General features: G+C 36.2%; 1 protein-coding gene and 1 long non-coding RNA gene across 7 annotated transcripts in view; both read right to left on the reverse strand.

Annotated features, from left to right (window-relative positions):
• Positions 1-19,840, reverse strand: part of LOC149610608 (potassium voltage-gated channel protein Shaw-like) — a 519,915-nt gene that overhangs the window by 257,449 nt on the left and 242,626 nt on the right. The gene's annotated exons all lie outside the window — the stretch shown is intronic.
• On the reverse strand, positions 10,110-14,112 carry LOC149610619 (uncharacterized). The gene is made up of 3 exons (XR_016376551.1): positions 13,808-14,112; positions 11,748-12,018; positions 10,110-11,660 (listed from the first exon to the last, which is right to left on the reverse strand). It is a non-coding gene; the product is annotated as an uncharacterized LOC149610619 (long non-coding RNA).

The raw sequence follows: 19,840 nt of genomic DNA on the forward strand, positions 1-19,840 counted from the left end.
TTGGTTTAGTGGCGTCTGCTAAACCGAACCATGACCTTACTCTTACCTCTCTCAAACTGTGAAAATTAAACCAATCCGGTAGAGCTACGAGATTCGGGCTGGCAGACTTCAGTAAACCAATGGCAGTGCAGTGGTCCACGTTTTAAGACTAATTAAATGCTAATTATTTTGAAATAAGAGACCATTTATTTTTTATATTTTTCCTTTTATATTTAGAAAAAGGCCGTTGTTTTAAGGTATTATGTTATGTTACCTGGACTTTTCCTTTAATTAGGAATTCCATCTAAAGATAAAGTTAAATCTTTCTACAAAAGAATGATGTTCTATCATGCCACGGAATAAGCAGACTTCAAAGATCATTTTGTGAACTCATATAATGATGTTTAGGAAAGAGGGCGATAGAAAGGTGATAAAACATTTAACATAAACTCTTAAAACCTAGCAAAAAATTACATAGCCTCGATTTACATTTGATTAAAAATATGTTGGGCCAAATTTTTTTATTTATTTGTTTATATGTTTCATTGATCGTTTTCGATTACGATTTATTTAAACGTTCTGACGTTACTGGTGATATTTAGCCTAATAACCGTTTAAAGAGGTTCGTAACGCGCTTTGGAGACTCGTTAGGTTTTATCGTTCCCTTCAGAGAGAAGTGATCAATCGAAAATTTTGTGGGAGGAAAGGTCCCCGAATGTCATAGGTCAAGTATTTCCTCGCTCGGCCCCTACTGCGTGGCGAATGAGAGAATCGACCGACCGATTTTCTGCCGTGTTTCACGTCTTTTGAGCTAGCTTTTGTTCCCAGTGTCTTTACTCTTTCGGAATTCGCCCCCTACATTTCCAGTTTCCCGAATTTTCTCAATGCGATCTTTTGTCTATAGTTTTGGAAGTTTTCCCAGCTGCACTCCCTCTTATTACAAAATTTCTAAGGCTTTTTAACGAATTGTTTTGGGAGTTTGTAGAACTGTTTTGAGCTGTATTTTAGTCTACAACAATAGGTCTTTGATGACTAAACTATGCAATGTCTATAAGGTCAAAATACTTTTGACAAAACCGAAAAAAAAAAAGATTGCAAATTTCGAAAGGCTCCTTAGACCTTTCATGGTGTCCAATCTGATCTTGGGTATGGGCATATTGATTTTCATACTAGCAAGTAAATAACCATTAAAAATATGGTTATTTTTTGCGTCACAAATCAATCCATATGAACCGGGTCTTATCAAATTTCTTATTTCCTCTGCCGGGTCGTTATCACTGATAATTTGAACCAAGCTTCTACGACACACTTACACTCGACTATAAACGGTTGTTGTGGAGTAGAGATACTGCCCAAGGGCTGGCTAGCCGCGTAGTCGATCTATGTCGTATATCCTGGATATTTCTGGGCTGAATGCAACGAGCGGTAATGAGCCTTTGGCCATATCGGTAGATTACGAGTCATTCGGAATCCCGAGAGGGAAAACGCGATAGATTTAATGTCAGCGTTGACCCATCTAGGGAATGTTCTGGAAATTGCCCCAGCGGTGCTTTGCACCAAAGCACGCCAAGTATTCCGCACTCTTCTCCGTATTTGAAGAGGAAAAGTTTCGAACAAGGCGGATGTATATTGTTTTCTTTCCATCTAGGAGTTACGCCTGGCTGAGAATAAACGCGAGTCCATTAAATGAAGTAAAATTTTAGAGCGTCCCTTGTTCATGTCATTTTCACTTGCCGATTGCATCCGTTTTCTCAGTAATAAATATTAACATGGTTCAATTTCCCTGTAGAGCCACAACAATAATTGAATTTCGTATTATGTCAGGCAGACGTAGCCTCTACAATTGACAAAATCATGACCGATACACTGAACTATTTCACTTCTAGTGAATGACTTTTGGAATGAAAGAAGAGTGATTTACCTGGACACCACCCTGTAGCTAACTGGATAAGAGATATTTTAAAACACGAAACCCCTATTAGTGTAAGAGAACTCGTTTAATGTTCAGTTACTCTATCAGAGATCCTATAATAGCTTTCACAACCTGTTGGTCTAGATACGCTTACTTTCTGACGCGTTTTATCAACCTTTAGGCTTAAGTTCACCGATCTGTTTGGAGATTTTTACCAATAGGGTTAATTACACTGAATATCTAATGAACACCGCGCTTGAGTGATCTTTAAACTTGCCCCACACGCCGGGGGGCTATCCACAAAATATGACCTTTGCTCGCGATACAATACACGGCCTTTACCTTTCACCCTCCGTTATTGGCAAAACTGTGTATGAACACTGTTGTGCCGAAAATTGTGGACCAAGAAATGCCAACTAGCGAAACTGTGGTTAGCGAGTGAGAAAGAAATTGATTCTAATATTAGTAATATCATAAGAAAATCATCCACTTTAAGTATACATCATTTGGCCTCCTGCCCCTTTTCCTGTATATCAGATTTCAGCTGCGTGAAAATACCTTGGTGTTGCGAAAGGCATGTTTTTACGACGGGAAAACGAATTTTTGCTCCATAATTCGGTCCCATGAAAACCATACTTACAAGGCTTTATCTTTTACTCGCATTGCCACAGGTAATTGAAATGGTGCAGTCCCCAGTATCATGTATACGACGCCAAGTCTCTAGCTTCTTTAGTCGACCAATGGATCTACTTTCCCTCCGACGAAAATACTACAGCGTTTTTGAGCCATTCAAAGCGTTATAATATTTTTGTTTCTTGGTTATAACAGATTTTGTAGTGCAAACCTGCAGGTAAATGTAATTCGGTTTGCCTACATACTAGCTCAGTATTCATCCGCGAGTTTCTCTCTTTACCGCGGAAGGGGGGCAGTACATAGTTTTTCGTTTACTAAAGCCATGTTCAGACTTACATGGGGAAACTGGTTCGAAGCGATTCAAAACGCTTCCAAAGTAAAGTGTGAACAAAACTGATACTCGAGAAGCTAATTACAAACGCGGTTTCTTGAAGTTGCTTCTTGCACCAACTTAAAGAGTGTTTGGAAGCTAGTTTATAGTTTTCAGGGGTATATCATATGTCATGAGTATTAAGGGTATTTTCACACGCCTTCGCAGGCAACACCAACGAAAAGATAAGCAGACAGCACTAACAGAAGCGTCTTAAGGCGTGAGCCGAGGCTGTTGAAATCGCTGCGAACTAGCAAAGAAGAGGGTTTAAAAGCTAGTTGGGCAAACGAGCTGTCATCCGATTCCCGTTCAAGTGTGAACATAGCTTTAGAGGCTACATGGATCAAATGTCGTTCTTATTACTATTTTACTGTAAGTTATTTCTGTTTGCTTTTACTGTAGCGAAATTCGTTTTAGCGCCATAACGTCATTTCTGCTAATATTCTTCCTATAGTTAGAAAATGAACTTCGGAACTGAAATGCATTTCCAGTAGTGGCGGCTTGAGTCTACGCTCTTTTCTAGACCTCCTCGACGTAAAAACTGCGTAATGTAATGAAAATATGGCGAAAATAGTTGCTCGCGTTTTTCGTCGTAGCAGCGGGTTTTAAAGAAACCTATTATAGGTGCGTGAAAGAACTTTTGGATATTCTATTCAGGATTTTTCTTTTCCTTCAAGATCCCTTTCTCTTATACGTGCAAGCACGCAGTTGGTAAGTGTAGCGAGCGAGGAAACGAAAGAAAAAAGCTTTGGCTATATATGTATGGTAGAACCTTTCTTTTCAAGTCTTAGTACGGTAGCACCAGCGTGCGAGTCTAATAAATTGGGTTTCTAGAACCCATTCTTTACATTTTTTACAATTTTTTTATTCTGCATTTTTACAGAAGAAATTCGGTAGTAGGGGTAGGTAGGTTTAAATTTATCTTTTATTCCAATCAAAGCTGGTTCATACGCTTATGTACAACTAGCTGTTACCCGAGGCGTCGCTCGCGCATAATTAGAACTTCTATCAAAATGTTATATGAAATGGGTACATTGTGTTCACGTATATCCAACCATTTGGTGAACGAACGCGTATAAAGTGACTGAGCAGCTCTTTTCGTTGCGACTTGATGTACAAGTATTGATATTTCGAATTAAAAACTGGTTTCTATCAAAATAAAATGTAGCTTATATCACTCAGTGTAGCTTTGTGTTAGTGAATACATTATTTTCACGTATATCCAACCATTTGTTGAGAGAATGCTGTTAAAGAGGCAAAGAAGCGCTTCTTCTTCGGAGTTGATTAACAAATATTGAGATTACTAATTTATTTAAAATTAAAGTATAGCCTAATTGCTCATGGAGCTAATGAAATTAGTTGTCGAGGTAATGACAGTTCGAGCTTACACTTTGGCCTTAAGGTGATTATAGGGAATGGGAAGTGCTCGTTGTATCTAATCAGTTTTGGGCCAACATGATTTACAAATATTGATATTTTCAATTCAAACTGGTTTTCTTTTAATCAAAATAATATATAGCCGACATTACTCAGGGATTTTAATTTTTATTAGGGAAATATTTTTAGAATCAGTTTAGTAGTTACAGAGATATCCCCTTCATACAAACAAATAAACAAGTACTACTTCTTTATAATATTAAGAAGTATAGATTCATTCGGATCTTTTGTTTGGTAAAGTCGATATTCCGACAGTATTGTTGGCTTTGTCCATATAATGTATGTGGGCCGCAGTGATCGGCTTTTTCAGCCAAGCTATAAGTATATATATAACTATTATAGGAAAAAATATTCGACCATATAAAACACGGAGCAAACGACCCTTTTATTCTAATTTCTATGGAAAGTGAAAAAAGAGAACCTTGAGCGTAATTTGAAAGCCGATCCTTTTATCATAATGCTAAAGGTTTGGGTATAAACACAGCCAGCGCAATAAACGATTGGGTTTTTGGGCGGGAAGAAGATAGACCAAAAGTAGCTCGGAAAATACAGACGGCTGGGATCAATATTCCATAAGCTACTGTTCTAATAGATCAGCCAACAACGAAATATCATTTCGTTGGAAAACATTAAATTTAAAATAGTCTGGTCGATATTTTACTATTGAACTCAAATTATTCTGTTTATAAACTTAATATATTTTACACCCTTAATCATAGTTTCGAGACTCTTTCTATAACTGACTTAGTTTTATACAGGTTAATCATAGCTATTGATGTCACGATATTTAAAATGACGAGCCGTGGCCCGAAATGTCTCAAATTTTAAATAAATTATTAAAATCACGTTAAATATCTCCTTTAACTAAAGTGTTCTAACTCTTTTGACTTAGATTTATTTAAAACAACCTTTTTTGGTGTTAATCGATCATATTGTAAACTTCAATTCATCAATGTCAAAATAAGGAAAACTATAGTGTTTTGAATTGAATGTGAAATTTTTAATTATCAAATTTATTTTGTTGTTGTTGGTGTTCACCTCGTTGAACTTTGCTGTTTGTTTATGCGTGGAAATTCTCAGATCTCGCAAGGATTCTTGCTTATACTTTGGGTTTTAGTAAATGTTCGAAATCCTTGCTACGATAGTTTTACCAATAGCATTTTCGACTACACTATACGGAAAAAATATGTATTTTTACTTTAGTTTTTTTGACGATCTCTCGATTTCAGAACCATTTATTTCAGTCCTCCTGCGAACGCTCAAGTGATATTTATAGCTAGCGCGTCTTTTCTTCATCATAAGTGTGCAATTCTACCCTTAAGCTCGAGCGTGGGCGGTTTGATTCGTGGCTGTCGAAAGGAAGTAGTCTCTCATAAGGGAATCCTATTTCAAGACCAGTTTTCAAGGCAATATCGTTGAAGCTTACACGAATTTTAGAGTGATAGAAACTCAAGGTGACATAAGAGCTATTACGTCCATGGAACAAGACTGATTGAGATTCATATACATTGTTAGAGAAAGAGCCAGAGAAAATCTGGGTTTGGTAAACCTGACTTTATTCGGCTATGTTCCGTGGACAATATCATGGGTATTGTCCACCGTTTATTTCTTCATTCTTTAGTGGATACGAATTGGATCTGGTTGATGCGATGGCACGTTTATTTCACAGGGACTGGTATCGTGGAAAATTTGTGAAGTAATAAATAATTTTGGAGGCACTAACATAGGAACTTTCAAATTACTTAATGAAATTAGCTTGAGTAGGTTTCAATTCAGATTAATAATTCCTGGATAGAAAAGAGTATATCGCGGCAAGTACGTAACATGGCGATACTGCTTGAAAACGGCCGGTTTTGCTTACCTTTCATATCCAGGAATTATTGATCTTAGGTTTGAATATGGTCGTCACTATGTGAACTCAGATTATACTTTCAAAAACACTGTAGTTACTGTAGACCACAAATCTATTTGGTCATTTAAAAAAGCTACATCATATTCTTGGCCCTATAACTTAAGTAGTCCATTTTGGTTGGAGATCGAGAACCGGCGTGGCTGGCCAATCGACGTATTGACTTTTTTCTTTGCGCGAAACCAATATCGGTTGACGGGAGTCTGTGTCAGGTGCTCATCGAGATTTGCCCAACGCTGAGCAAACAAAGAAGCCCCTGGCCACGAACTATACGCTTCCCACTACTAACGCTACCTCCTACGTGTCTTACCAATACTCCAAGATCCTTTATCTACGCTCTTTCGTCGTCCATACGCGCCACCGGCGGGATTTCTACATCCTACCATCATCCCTTTCTCTCTATCATTTTACCAAAAGGAAAAGATGTCGAGCTTCTGTTTTGCTCATCGTCGTCTTTTTTGCTTTTTTTTTTCTCCAGATATTCATTGTTGAAAGGGAATGAATGCGGAGAAACTGGGAGGGATTCAATAACATTAGGGAAGAGATTCCTATTTTTATTTCTGCTATACATTATTATTGGACCCGTTGGGAAAGAAAGGGTGAATGACGATATGAAAGACTTACTTATTTTTTTACAAGGTTTATGGTTTACTTTGGGAAAGTAACTTAAAATATACATTTTTAATCGGCTATGATGAAAATTATTACACTAAAAACAATCTACATTCCAATTGAGTTGTGTAAGTTAGAGACAGATAGTTCTAATGTATAACATGCTTTTTTCATCAAACGGCCCTTTACTCGGATTTCTTTTGTGTTTAAAGGGCTAAACTTGACAACGAAATTCATTTTAATGGCTTTAGATTGGCAAATCAACATTTGCATCATGAAGTAATGAAACTAGCCGAACATCTTCCTTCAATATTCTATAAATTTTCAAATTGTCAAAAGTTGGCGTTTAATATTAATTATATTATTTTTAATAAACGAAGCTTGTAATTTTATAAAAACCACCACAAGGAACTCGAACCCATTTATGATCACAATATCTCATTGCTTTTTTTAAGTTGATTGGAACTGGTTCTACAATTATCGGTGATTCTATTCTTTCCGGCTTTTTTGGTGTTGTAAAGGAATATTCGTGCTTTTGCTACTATCCTATTTGATAATATATAATAAAAAACCGTAGATGTTCTAGAATATAATATAACACCGCAGTAGCAAGAAATTGAGGTTCCTATCTACGCGTGTGATAACATAATCACTTCGTAGAAGTTAGAATCGGAGTTTGTGTGCGTGTTTGTGGAGATCGGAACACGAAAAAAACCTTAACGGAGTTAAGAAAAGAACTGCCACTAGCTACGAACTCATAGTGGGAAAAAAGAGTTGGTAGAATTGTAGCCTACACTTTCTTGCATCGCTTAGATCTTGGCTAATCCCGTAGGCCCACACCTCATCCAATTCCAGTTTGAATGATGAAAGGAGGCCACACTTCTACTGCCCACTAACTGAAGGATTTTAAGCTATTGGATTGGTGTCAATATATCAGGAACGGTGCTTATTTACATGTGAAATTTTCTAATACACCCTTTCGACGGGAAAAGAGGGGTAGGCAACCCTTAGCATCGGGAGATACAAGGGGGTTGCTCCAGTGCCGTGTTTGCGCACTCTCAGATCCAAAACGCTTACAGCGCAGGCGCTAAAAAGCGAGATGGAAAGCAGAGTTTTACCCCCGCGCCTTTCCCTCTTAGACTCGTCGAAAGGGTTGCGTGTGATATTTTCTATTTGCATTCAATTCCACCTATCCTCAAAATCTGTGAGGTTTAATGTTATTCGGTGATATTTGTTTACAGAGTTTGGTTAACACACGTAGTTATAATATTACATAATGGAATGTTTCTTGTTTTTCTCTCGAGCTTTTCTCCCATTATTTCCCGGAGTTTTATGTCGTTCCAGTTTCCTAGGAAGTAATAGGAAACTGCGCGGAAAGTGGGTATAACTTTCTGCATCTCGAGGTAGTCTTAGCCGACCAGCCGATGTATAACTTTTTTTTGAACTCTGGAGAATAGAATCACGAAGCTCCCCAGCGCGAGAAAGAGATCTCAGAAAGCAGGAAAGAATAAAGTCTAAGAATAAAAAAATTCAAGTGTATATAAAGTATTTCTGGAAGTTTCCGAGTGAAAAGTTTCCAGATTTATGACTTTTTTTCTTGAACTCAAAAAGTCTACAATGAAGCGAACTTTTCCGGCCAATTTTTGAGGTATATTAGTTAGACAAAATAATTTTTCACGCGTACAATAATTTTTTTGGGTGGAAATGAAGTCTTTTAAATGGGTCTTTCAACAAGAACTCAGTGGTTTCACCTTCGAAGAGGTGAAACATTGAAGGAAAAATTTCTGGTCGGTCGGTTAAAAACGGGTTGCGTCAAGCAAAAAATTAAATAGTCAATGCCAAATTCAATATAAGCGCATGCGCCGAAAGTTTCATCGTGTGAGCCGGAAGGCAACGCTTTCTTCAATAGTGCAAAGTTAGATATGTTGTCTATCTTGCACCGAAGCTACATCTCCTGGCCAAGTGTCGGATCCTAAGTCCTTGTTGAAACTCTGATGAAAATTTTTTGAAGCATCTATTACGATCTAGAAAAATCTTTGCTATCCTAAAAGTTGAACTTCAATAATCAACCGAAATTATGTACAGGCCATAAAGTGAAACATGTTCTGTAATTCCTCTACAGATTGAAGCTGATAACTGTACCGGAAACGGTTTTCCTTCGTTGTATTGCTTGGAACACCATATTTGTTTTTCCTATTTTAACTCAACATCGGTGTGGTATAAAATGTATGTGCTTTGCCCTATGAAATATTATTTGTCTAGAGGTATTGGAGTTCGGATTTTCTTGGTCGATGTCTTTTAATACTTTTTTCTATTCGATCCTTTGGATGGAATTTTTTCTTCTGTGCGGTATACTGTGGGTGCCTGGATGGTCAGCGGCCGCGAGCGAGCCTTTAGCATCTTTATATATGCCTAGGCTTTGGCAGGAAAAACTGAGGGGGTGATCCATCTCGAGCAAATCGAGTGAGCGTGTTTCTGACATCTTTGGGGGCGAATAAGAAATGAAGTCGGAACTTTTCGGGGAACTAGCTAAAGACGTAAGCCACAAGCAACCAACCAGCTTTTGGGGAATTCATTTCTTGTATGTTGGGATCAAGGTATAATCTAATTCAGCACAAGTATAGGGTTTAATGGGATGGTGGAAAACATATTGATCATGAGAATTTGGCTTGATGTGTTATTTAGAAAAGCTATTTTGGCTGTTGGTGTTAGGCTACATGTTTCATGTGTTCTTTGGCTTTCAAAAGCTCTGATCGCAGTTCGTGAACCTTAACTTTGTCTGCTTGATCTTTAACATTTAAGTGTATCAACTAACGTAACTGCTAATAGTTAAAGCTGCTAGATTTGATAATTGAATCGTTGTGATCAACTTGAAAGTTTTAATGGCGTTAACAGAAGCAAATCTCAGCTGGGTTTTTTTTCGCGTTACAAGTTTACTCATTTTTATGGAGAATTAGCTACTGAGATATTTCACCATCCCTTTAAATAAATATAGGAGAGGTAAAAGCCGTTAATTTAATGCTTGAAGGAGAACTAATTTAAGCGCCGAACCATATGTGAATGAAGTAAGGACTTACGAAATGAGATTTGATCCGTATTTTTTGAAGAGTTTTATATTAGAACTAACTTCACCCCACCTAAAATTAAGAAATATTTATAGATAGAGGCATCTTAGATATTGATGCTACAATTTTTATCTCGTATTCTAATTATATTCCTTTACTATTAAATTAGCCATACCATAGTAGGTTAAAAAACCGATCAATATTTTATTCTAATTTTATGCACTTGGGTAAGGACTAATAACAGTAACGTTTTACCAGAGAGGAGTGGAAAAAGGAAGACATTGTACGGCGCTACTTGGACTGGCAACAACGGGAGACCGGGAATACTTGGTTGTCGCTTATCGTGTGGCAAGCGCCATCCGTTTCAGCAAACTCGAACTATCAACTGCCCCGCATGATTATATTGATTGTTAAAATTGTTTTGGCTGTAGTTGCGCAATCAGTGAAACAAAAATTGTACGTGGTCTGTTATAGAAAGAGCCCAAAATAGTAACTCAATATTCAATGACAAGGAGGAACCAGGGATTGATTTAATTTTAGACGTAGGAATGGAGAACGGTTAGTATTTACTTCAGTCCGACTCATAGCCCAGTATAGAGCCCCTCCCTCCAACATGTAACGAAAAGTTTAAATTATCTTATTGGCTCACTTAAACTACGTTTTGATGACGTTGCTGACGGGGACGGCGAAAAATACCAAATTCCTTTTTACCTCTGTCGCTATGACCCGCCTCTTCTTTCATACCCTCCACTGTCCCGGGGAAGGGGGTCCGGGACTTTGACGCGCGCCCAGATTACCCTGTTCTCCATTCCTACTTCTAAAATTAAACCTACCCCTGGAGGAACCTATTAATTTAAGTCACTTCTGCCCCAACAGAGGGTGTTTATGCTCGTGGTGTAAATACTTCTCCCTGTCTATGTGGACGTATATGTCATATCCATAGTCATACGATGACGTACACCTACTGCCACGTTGATGAGAGTAGGCTTAAGCTGAATGGGCGAACAAGACTGTTAGGTACGAAAGAAAAGGCATTTTCGTTCGGGGTAATGTTTGATTCATGATTTAGGATCGTGAAGGGATGTAAAAATATCCCGATTCAGGTTAAGGACTTTTCTTCTCGTCCGACTTCGAACGAACTTTTTGCCTATATATTTTTACTCCTCACCTCATTCGCAAGGCCAAATATTTAGCTCCTACTCTGCGGACGATGCTGTGGATGGGGTTTATTGAAAGATGCTGTCTCCGTAGGGGAGAAGAAATTTATTGGGCGGTAAAAGGAGTCTAGCTCTGACCAATTTATTTCAACGGAGAATGACTTTACGAACCTAGTGTTTATTACGTTCCTGGATCATGTATTCCCCAGAGTGTGGGCGGACAGTTTTCTTGTGAAAATAAGTCTTATCGGGCTATGGAAAAGTTATATTGTCGTTAAAGATTGTCACGGGAATTAATTTATAGTGATACGGATAGTGTTATTATTAATAAATTAGTTAATTTTTTTAGATAAAATGATGTAAACGTTTTCGACACAATTTAATTTGAAACAGATTCACAAAACTCTATTCACACAGGTATTTCTTCACTTTCACTTAATTGATTTTCATCGAATATCATTGACTCTTTAGGGTGTTTGCGAGGGCTGGACATTTCCACCTTATAGAACTTTCTAGTCTTGTAAGTTCGGAGACGTTTGCATTGTTATTTAACCGCTCAAACTGACAAAGGCCCAGTGTTCAAAAACTATACGGGTTGCATTACAAGAACAATTAATTCAACTTTTCGTAATCAAAGTAATAACAAATTCTAACATAAAATATAATTTAATACCATGCATAATTCGTATTTTACCAAATCGTATTGTCCTATTCACAATTTCATAATTTTTTCGAAGTGGGTACAAATCGTGGTGAACTTAATTTCGACTAGTTTAGGTTGTTTCAATCTTGCTAAATGCACTTCCCCTTCGCTGAATTAGATCAGCGTGGAAAATTGTATTCTTGCTGATTCTAAGTATGGATTCTTGATGCAACATTTTTTTTTGATGCACCAAGCTCTTTGTCTAGGTTTGACTCTTTTTATGATACTTGCAACGTTGAAGCTGTTAAAAAGCGTTGAGATCGGTTTTAATTAAGAGTTCTTTTGAGATGCGCGGATGAAGGTAAGGCTGCGTCGACCTACTTTCAATCTTTTATAGCCTAAAGGCCATTCTTTCTTTTGATGTCTTTTTTCTAACGTTTTACGACTAAATATATATTCACCATGATATAAAAAATATTTAAAACTATTCTTTCGAAACTTTTATCACTTATTATCAGGAAAATAAAAATGGGATGGACAAACATCAAATCGTATCAAAACTTACAAAAAAGTAGTTATTACAAACTCTACCGACCAAAATTATATTTTTATCCTTGTTAACTTGTCGGAATCTATTTCTAAATGGGGCTATTCATAAATTACGTAATGTGGTGGCGGGATTTGTGTAAGTGTAATTATTACTGTGGGAAGGGGTGACGAAACTGTTGCTTAACAAATCGTTGTTATGTACATTATCCTCATTGTAACGTAATTTGAGACTGTGTTCGCTTTCATTTCAAGTCAGAACGTATTGTTTTTTGTTAAGGAGAAACAATGTTTAATATGTGTTTTCAGAATGTAAAATAAAGAATTAGGCTATTTGTCGTGCATGGGGAGGGTTTCGAATTATTAATTTGTTAAGGCTGGTTTTCACCGACCAAATTTCACGGAACCGTAAAAAATATTCCGCATAATTTTGCGGAAAATTTCTCAAAAAAAAAAACGACAGCAAACCGTTTTCACTGAAACGTTTAATATGAAAGAGGGCAAGCTCCATTGTGGAGACCAAGGCTTACCTTTCATTCTGAAATTGCACCAATAGCAACGCAACGATTTTGTTTAACTTTGTTGTCTTTGTAAAAACGTTCGTTTTTATCATATAAATAACAATGAAGCCAAACTTTTTGAACATTTTCTTCGTGTCTATACATTTTTAGAAATTTAACCGAGTTGACCAAAAACCAAAAAAAAAGTAGAAGAGGAACTTTCTAAGGCTTAGTTTTAATTCCTCTTGATATATTCTCTCCGCATACACGTAAGCCTTTTGACCAATATTTATTATTTAATGTGTTTATAACGTAATGCTTATTAAGATAATACCATAAAGCTATCATATTCTAAATAAGTATCGGTCGAAAGGATATTTGTTACGAGCACAAATTCCACATAAACATGTAGAGGGCAGCGTAAACAGACACCATTGCATAATGTGATCTATATCTCTGCTCGTAACCCGACTCTACTATGGTAGCCAATTCCTGTATTCTTTTTCAGTTTAAAAATTAAGCTGTTTTAAAATATGTCGCGTTATTTTTTTGCTTAGGCAAAACCGATACCATAAGACCCTACGGCAGACAAATACTTATAGATTATAAGATAATGATTATATTATTTCATGCATGATTAAGCTTAACAATCTGTACGTATAATTTAAAATGTATTTCAGTAATTTAGATAATTAATTTGGAGACTTTACTACGAACGTAAGATTGTAAGACTTCAGTTACGAGAGCGAAGGAAGGATATCTCTTTGAATTTGTAATGTTTCCTAGAAACTCCGTTATATTAAATTCATTATTTTCCAAGAATCCACATAAAATTATTTGCATTTATTAAGATACACGTACCCTTTCCCTTTGAATCCTTGACTGCCCGCTTTTAATTAATGGCCTTAAGGCCTCGGTTTATACCTTGGAGGAATTGATGCGTGGTCCTCCCGTAACTTTAAAAGCTTATGGTTATTTAGTAAGATTGAATTAAGGCGAGTCAACCCTCTCCGCTAAACCTCACTAACGTATATATATACATACCCTGGTTTTATTTCGTACCATATAAGATTGAGAGAAGCATTAATTCTACTCCATTAGCTATATTCTTCTTGAAAGGAACCCCATGAAAGTGTTAAAGGCACTCCGTAGAAGGCGGGTTGGTAAAATATTTTTAAATACATCAGAGTCACGTGACCAAGGAAAGGCGTAGTCCAAAGTTTTATTTCGAAATCTAGCACTCTGGTAGTTTTCGCTGCAATCTCACAAAAAAAAACCATTACTAGGTGTCCAGTCCAACTTCATACAGGGTCTTTGGATCTTAGCGACACATGATGCCCGTGAAGTATTTCAAATTAATTTTACCAATCCATCGCAGCCTTCATTGAAGTATAGCAAAAATTGAGAACTAAAATAGAAAATTTTTCTGGATAGTATTATCATGGCGGAAGGAGGTCAGATATATTTTAAATCTGCGTAAATATAAAGTAGCCTTTTTACCCTCGTCTACGGAATGGCAACGAAGTCCTAACAAAATCCTCAGCGTTTTGGTAGGATCATACGGTACAAAAAAGTCGGCAATGCACCCTATTTCTTAAAAATAGAAGCTATTCATGAGAACTAGCTTCTATTTTTAAGTGGCGCTACGTGGCACCACTTAACAATTCCAGGCAACCAAAGAATATATAGCGGCGTACTCAAGGTATTCTGGGAGATTTTCATTGCAGTATATGGCTCATCAACATATCTACTACACTTTACCTCTCTCCTCCAAGGTATTTTGGAACAAACCCAAAAGGTATACAATAACGTTTAGGTTTGAAAGTCTTATTCTCTTTCCAGTTAAACAGTTTTATCCGTTGTTTGCTATTAAAGAAACTTCTAGAGAAAGTCAAAATGTAAATAATTGTACTATACGCCTTCTATTTTCGGTATTTTGGAGTTTTCCTTTCCAATCAATCCAAGGTATTAACCCAATTCCACTCGCTATACTTTTTACCATAAAGCCGGTGGTACTTTATGAAGCAAATTGACTGTGTATCTTTGTAACCTCTCGAAATGACTGATGGATAAGAGGCCGGGCAGTGATACGAGGCTTTGCCCGTTAAGCGAATTAATGATGCGATTCTAATAGAGGTTTTTGTCAACTTTATTTCTCTCTGAAGCACCACAATTCCCCCCTAAATATCATATATAGCAAAAGCAAATAAAAGTGAAGCGAAGAAGAGAAAATAACTAAAATAGTTTAGATGAACTGCAACGGTATTCGAGACTCTTCGGTGTGCTATACCCTATAATGGGAGCACGACAATGTGGAAGAATGAAAATTGGGAGAAGGAAAATTGGTAGAATTTAAAATTCGGTGAGCGACAATTGTGCTGTAATAAAACCGACAGAGCGTCAATTGGGCGAATAAAAAGTTAATTTTGGAAAAATACATACTTCTTAAAAAGCACAGAATTTGGATGGACAAAATGGTATGTGAGGGGTCATTTCAGGGGTTAGGTTTGGTTCACTTACATAAGGTTACGTTCGGTTCGGTTAGATCAGGCCACGTTTGGTTCGGTCGGGTTACGTTATAAACCAAGAATAATATACAATAAAATGTTTTCAGATAATTTTCACGAATCGTATTGCTTCCCTGTAAAACATTCTACTCATCTCAAAGCTAATTATGAAGTATTGGTGAAGTGGTACAGTACTTGGAAAGCCTGATAACGTTCCTTTAATCTACTTTTTTGAGCACCGATCAATATATGAAAGTACCAATTTGGTATAGGCCTAGTTTTTAATTTTCGTTTTTGGCAAAGAGTATCCTCGTCGATGCATCGGTCCAAAGGTCCATGCATTTTCGCTTAATTAACGTAATCACTGGAGCTTACTTTATACGAATCAGTTCTCGCGTTCTCCAAATTCGTTCCCGCATTGCACTCTAAACTTCCATCCGTCTTTTTTTTGCTTCCTCCATCTATAACTAGATTGATACCAAAACAATAGCGATAATGAAAAAATTGCTCAACCAACTGGGGATAAGTCTCGCTTTTGAAAAGCTAGGCAAAGTTCCAATTGGCAGGTAAGAGTATGTTTATTTAGCCCATGGAGCAAACGCGAATAGGGTATGATGTGAGAAAATGACCGAGTTCTGCCATAATATATTCCTAGTGAATTCTTGTATACCTTAGTTCATACAGTTTTCCTGGACCATTTAATATTGACTCTGTATAAATGACGGTAGATAAGTGAAAAAGAACGAATAAAACGAAACCAAAAGAAACGGAATATGATCAAGGTAGACCATATTGACCATGAATAAAACGCTTGCCAATGGACATATTAAACAGCAGACAGAGACGTTTGATTAAATTTATATATAATAGACCACTTTGACATATCTAATTTGGAAAGAGACAGGTATAAAACTTTGCCTTTTGTCCCGCTTTTTAGCGCCTGCGCTGTAGATTTGGGATCACGAGATTGTGCAGAGAAGGTAAGGGATCATAACCCTTGTATGTCCCAATACCGAGGGTACATCGAAACGGTCTATTTCACGAATGGATTTCGGTGTTGTAGTGTATTTTTTAAAGCGGCAATTATTTCCTTTACCCAATTATTTATTTAATGCCACCTAATTACTTGTAAATAATTATTGAATTACGAGATAGGGATTTTCCTGGCAAAAAACTCTATTTTTCATAAGTTCGGCGTTGCTTTTGAAGAAAATAAATTTGACGATTTATAGTTGGCGCATTTCATGGTTCTGTGGTGTGTGTTTGATAAAATTGCATGTAGGTACTCTTCGTTATATCTTGAGTGTTTCGTTTTCAAAACCAAAAATTTCCAGCGCTAAGGTTTCAACTACACTTTTATCAGCAATTGTTCAAAGTTTCGTAACTTAATTTTATTTAACATTAATAACATTATAGTACTAGTAAATTTACTGACCCAAGAAAAGCCTTTGATTTTTGTTTTACTACATCGAGTACCTAAAAATTCAGCTTGACTAGGTGGACAGGTGACTTACCCTTTTGAGTGTCATTCTGAAATGAGGAGGACCAGAAAAAATGTAGCTGAGCTAAATTAAGGTATACCTCATTTGCTTTTGTATGCAGCTACAGAGCTCGAGAACGACTCGCTTTTGGACCCTCTTCCATTTAGAATGGAGTAATGAAATTTCTCCTCGCACCAACGACCCATATAGTATTACCACTTGGAATTTTCCGCATTTACGGTGCTAGGTCTAGAGTTCCAATTCGTAATGATATTAACGTTAATCAAAAGGGGCTTTATCTTTGGTTCGTGTTGCTTAATCCGTCTGAATTGAATTACTTGTCTCCCTCGCAACTCGCGAACGATATTTGTTCGAATCGGTATGAACGCAGCCTTGAAGTCTAAATACAGGCCAAACACTTTTTAACCAGCATGCCCCAGACTACGTGTGAATATAGAAAGGCGTTTTATCTCATTGTCTACCTAGTTTAAATTTTTAATTAGATAGATCGTTGGGACATCCCTAATCTCTAAATTGTCAGCAACTTATAATCAACTGAAGTTAGTTATGTTTTACCTACGCTTAGTAAATCAAACCAATAATCTTAACTGTAATTGCGTGACGCAATGTAAGCAACTTTATATTCGCGAAACAATTTTTTATTATTTTTCCGTATTGACTTAACGTTACGTGTCCTTTGACCTTCAATAGCTTCTTTTTAAAAATACAGGAGCGCGTTCAACAAAAGTCAATATTTGAAATCGATATATCAGCCGGCTAACGCGCGCCTTTTATTTGTCTGTCATTTTTATCCATTTTGAATTAACATAATTATTTTTTAAGATTGATTTTCTAAAATGTGGCTTCACGTAATAAGATATAACCTTTTAAATTAGTCTAGCATATACTGATAAAAACAGCCAAAAATTTTAATTTATAGGAAAAATATGAATTGTTTTCTTGAACTATAGGATAGTATAGGAGACAGTATGTGCTTTTATAGGAAAATATAGGATGGTATAGGAGACAGTACGTGTTTTATAGGAAAATATAGGATTTTATAGGAGACAGTACGCGTTTTTATAGGAAAATATAGGATTTTATAGGAGACAGTACGTGTTTTTAAAGGAAAATATAGGATTTTATAGGAGACAGTACGTGTTTTTATAGGAAAATATAGGATTTTATAGGGGACAGTACGTGTTTTTATAGGAAAATATAGGATTTTATAGGGGACAGTACGTGTTTTTATAGGAAAATATAGGATTTTATAGGAGACAGTACGTGTTTTTAAAGGAAAATATAGGATTTTATAGGAGACAGTACGTGTTTTTAAAGGAAAATATAGGATTGTATAGGGGACAGTACGTGTTTTTATAGGAAAATATAGGATTTTATAGGAGACAGTACGTGTTTTTATAGGAAAATATAGGATTTTATAGGAGACAGTACGTGTTTTTATAGGAAAATATAGGATTTTATAGGAGACAGTACGTGTTTTTATAGGAAAATATAGGATTTTATAGGAGACAGTACGTGTTTTTAAAGGAAAATATAGGATTTTATAGGAGACAGTACGTGTTTTTAAAGGAAAATATAGGATTTTATAGGAGACAGTACGTGTTTTTAAAGGAAAATATAGGATTTTGTAGGAGACAGTACGTGTTTTTAAAGGAAAATATAGGATTTTGTAGGAGACAGTACGTGTTTTTAAAGGAAAATATGTGGTTTTAAAGGAAAATATGTGTTTTTATAGGAAAATATGTGTTTTTATAGGAAAATATGTGATTTTATAGGAGACAATAGGTTTTTGTAGGAGACATATAAAAAAATAACAAATTGGATTTTTCTTTGAAAATAGGAATAGATAAAAATATAATACATAAAAAACCCTGAACGAACTCCGCAATTTCGGTAATCTCGATATAAGAGTAATTTTTGATAAATTTGATGGTAAACTATACGAAAACTTCGACTAAGTCAAAAATATAGCATATTATAGGAACTTTCATGAAATTATATAATAATATGGGAGGGCAGGTCAAAAAGTATTGGATTTATAGGAATTATAGGACCGTTGGGCTCTCTGATAAGGGTTTTACTTCAGTGCATAGGGAGGAAACAGAACTTCACTATAAACAATATAAAAATGAGCATCAGAATGAGTTTTTTTTTTTTCAAAAATACCGCAACTGGAATTGTGTTATAAAGCCCCTATTTCTAATAATGTGAACCGTATATGTGCTTATTCTGTTGTATGATCGTTTGCTACAATACGAATCTAGTTAAATATTCTTTGGTTCAAAAACATACGGGATAGAATGTTTTTGAACGAAAAGAAACAAATATGGTCATTTAATGGTAGTACGGCTATGGTAATAGGGGATGCATTAAAGTACGTCTGACTGTTTCAGTGGATAAAAAAAATATACTCTTATTTTATCTTTCGGGAAATTATTCTTCCCATGGGTTTATGCGTTTTGTGAGCAAAAACAGATTCTCTGAAAAATGTCGAGGATTAGGTTCAATTAAAGGCTTATCTAATAAGGTTTATATCTCTTATTGCTTTTTATACAAGTATGAAGATACTAATTTTTTCTTCTTTGGACGTTGAGGCAGCCAAGAAAAAACTTAGTGGAATTTTTCATTATTTAGTACATTAAAATGAGCCGCTACGGACTTCTTAGTTACAGCATAAGTTTATAAGATATGTGCCATAAGTATACCACTACCTATACTTCGTAATGCTAGAGACTTACTTAGAGCATGAACGAAATAGTGAACAATCCAGGACTTAACAGCCGTACCTTTGCACGTACAAACCGAGACATCCACTAGTTGTAACAAGAAGGGGGTGGAAAGATAGGCGGAGGGGATGGAAGTTTGAGAGAGAAAAATAAATTGGGGACAAATTAAGCTGTAATTTCCGGTTTTGCCAACGCCATCTGCGAGTTAACAAATATAGTATAATACTTGAAATTTTTAAATCTAATGGCGTAACGGTTCAATTTTCTTCAAATTATTGGAATTTGGTCGTAAAATTGTGAAGAATTAGGACTGTGTGTTTCCAAACTGTATCAGTGAGAGGC

This window comes from Phalangium opilio, unplaced genomic scaffold, assembly GCF_054372755.1.
Source record: "Phalangium opilio isolate 3A_F unplaced genomic scaffold, DU_Popi_V2 ptg000329l_1, whole genome shotgun sequence".
Classification (NCBI taxonomy): domain Eukaryota; kingdom Metazoa; phylum Arthropoda; class Arachnida; order Opiliones; family Phalangiidae; genus Phalangium; species Phalangium opilio.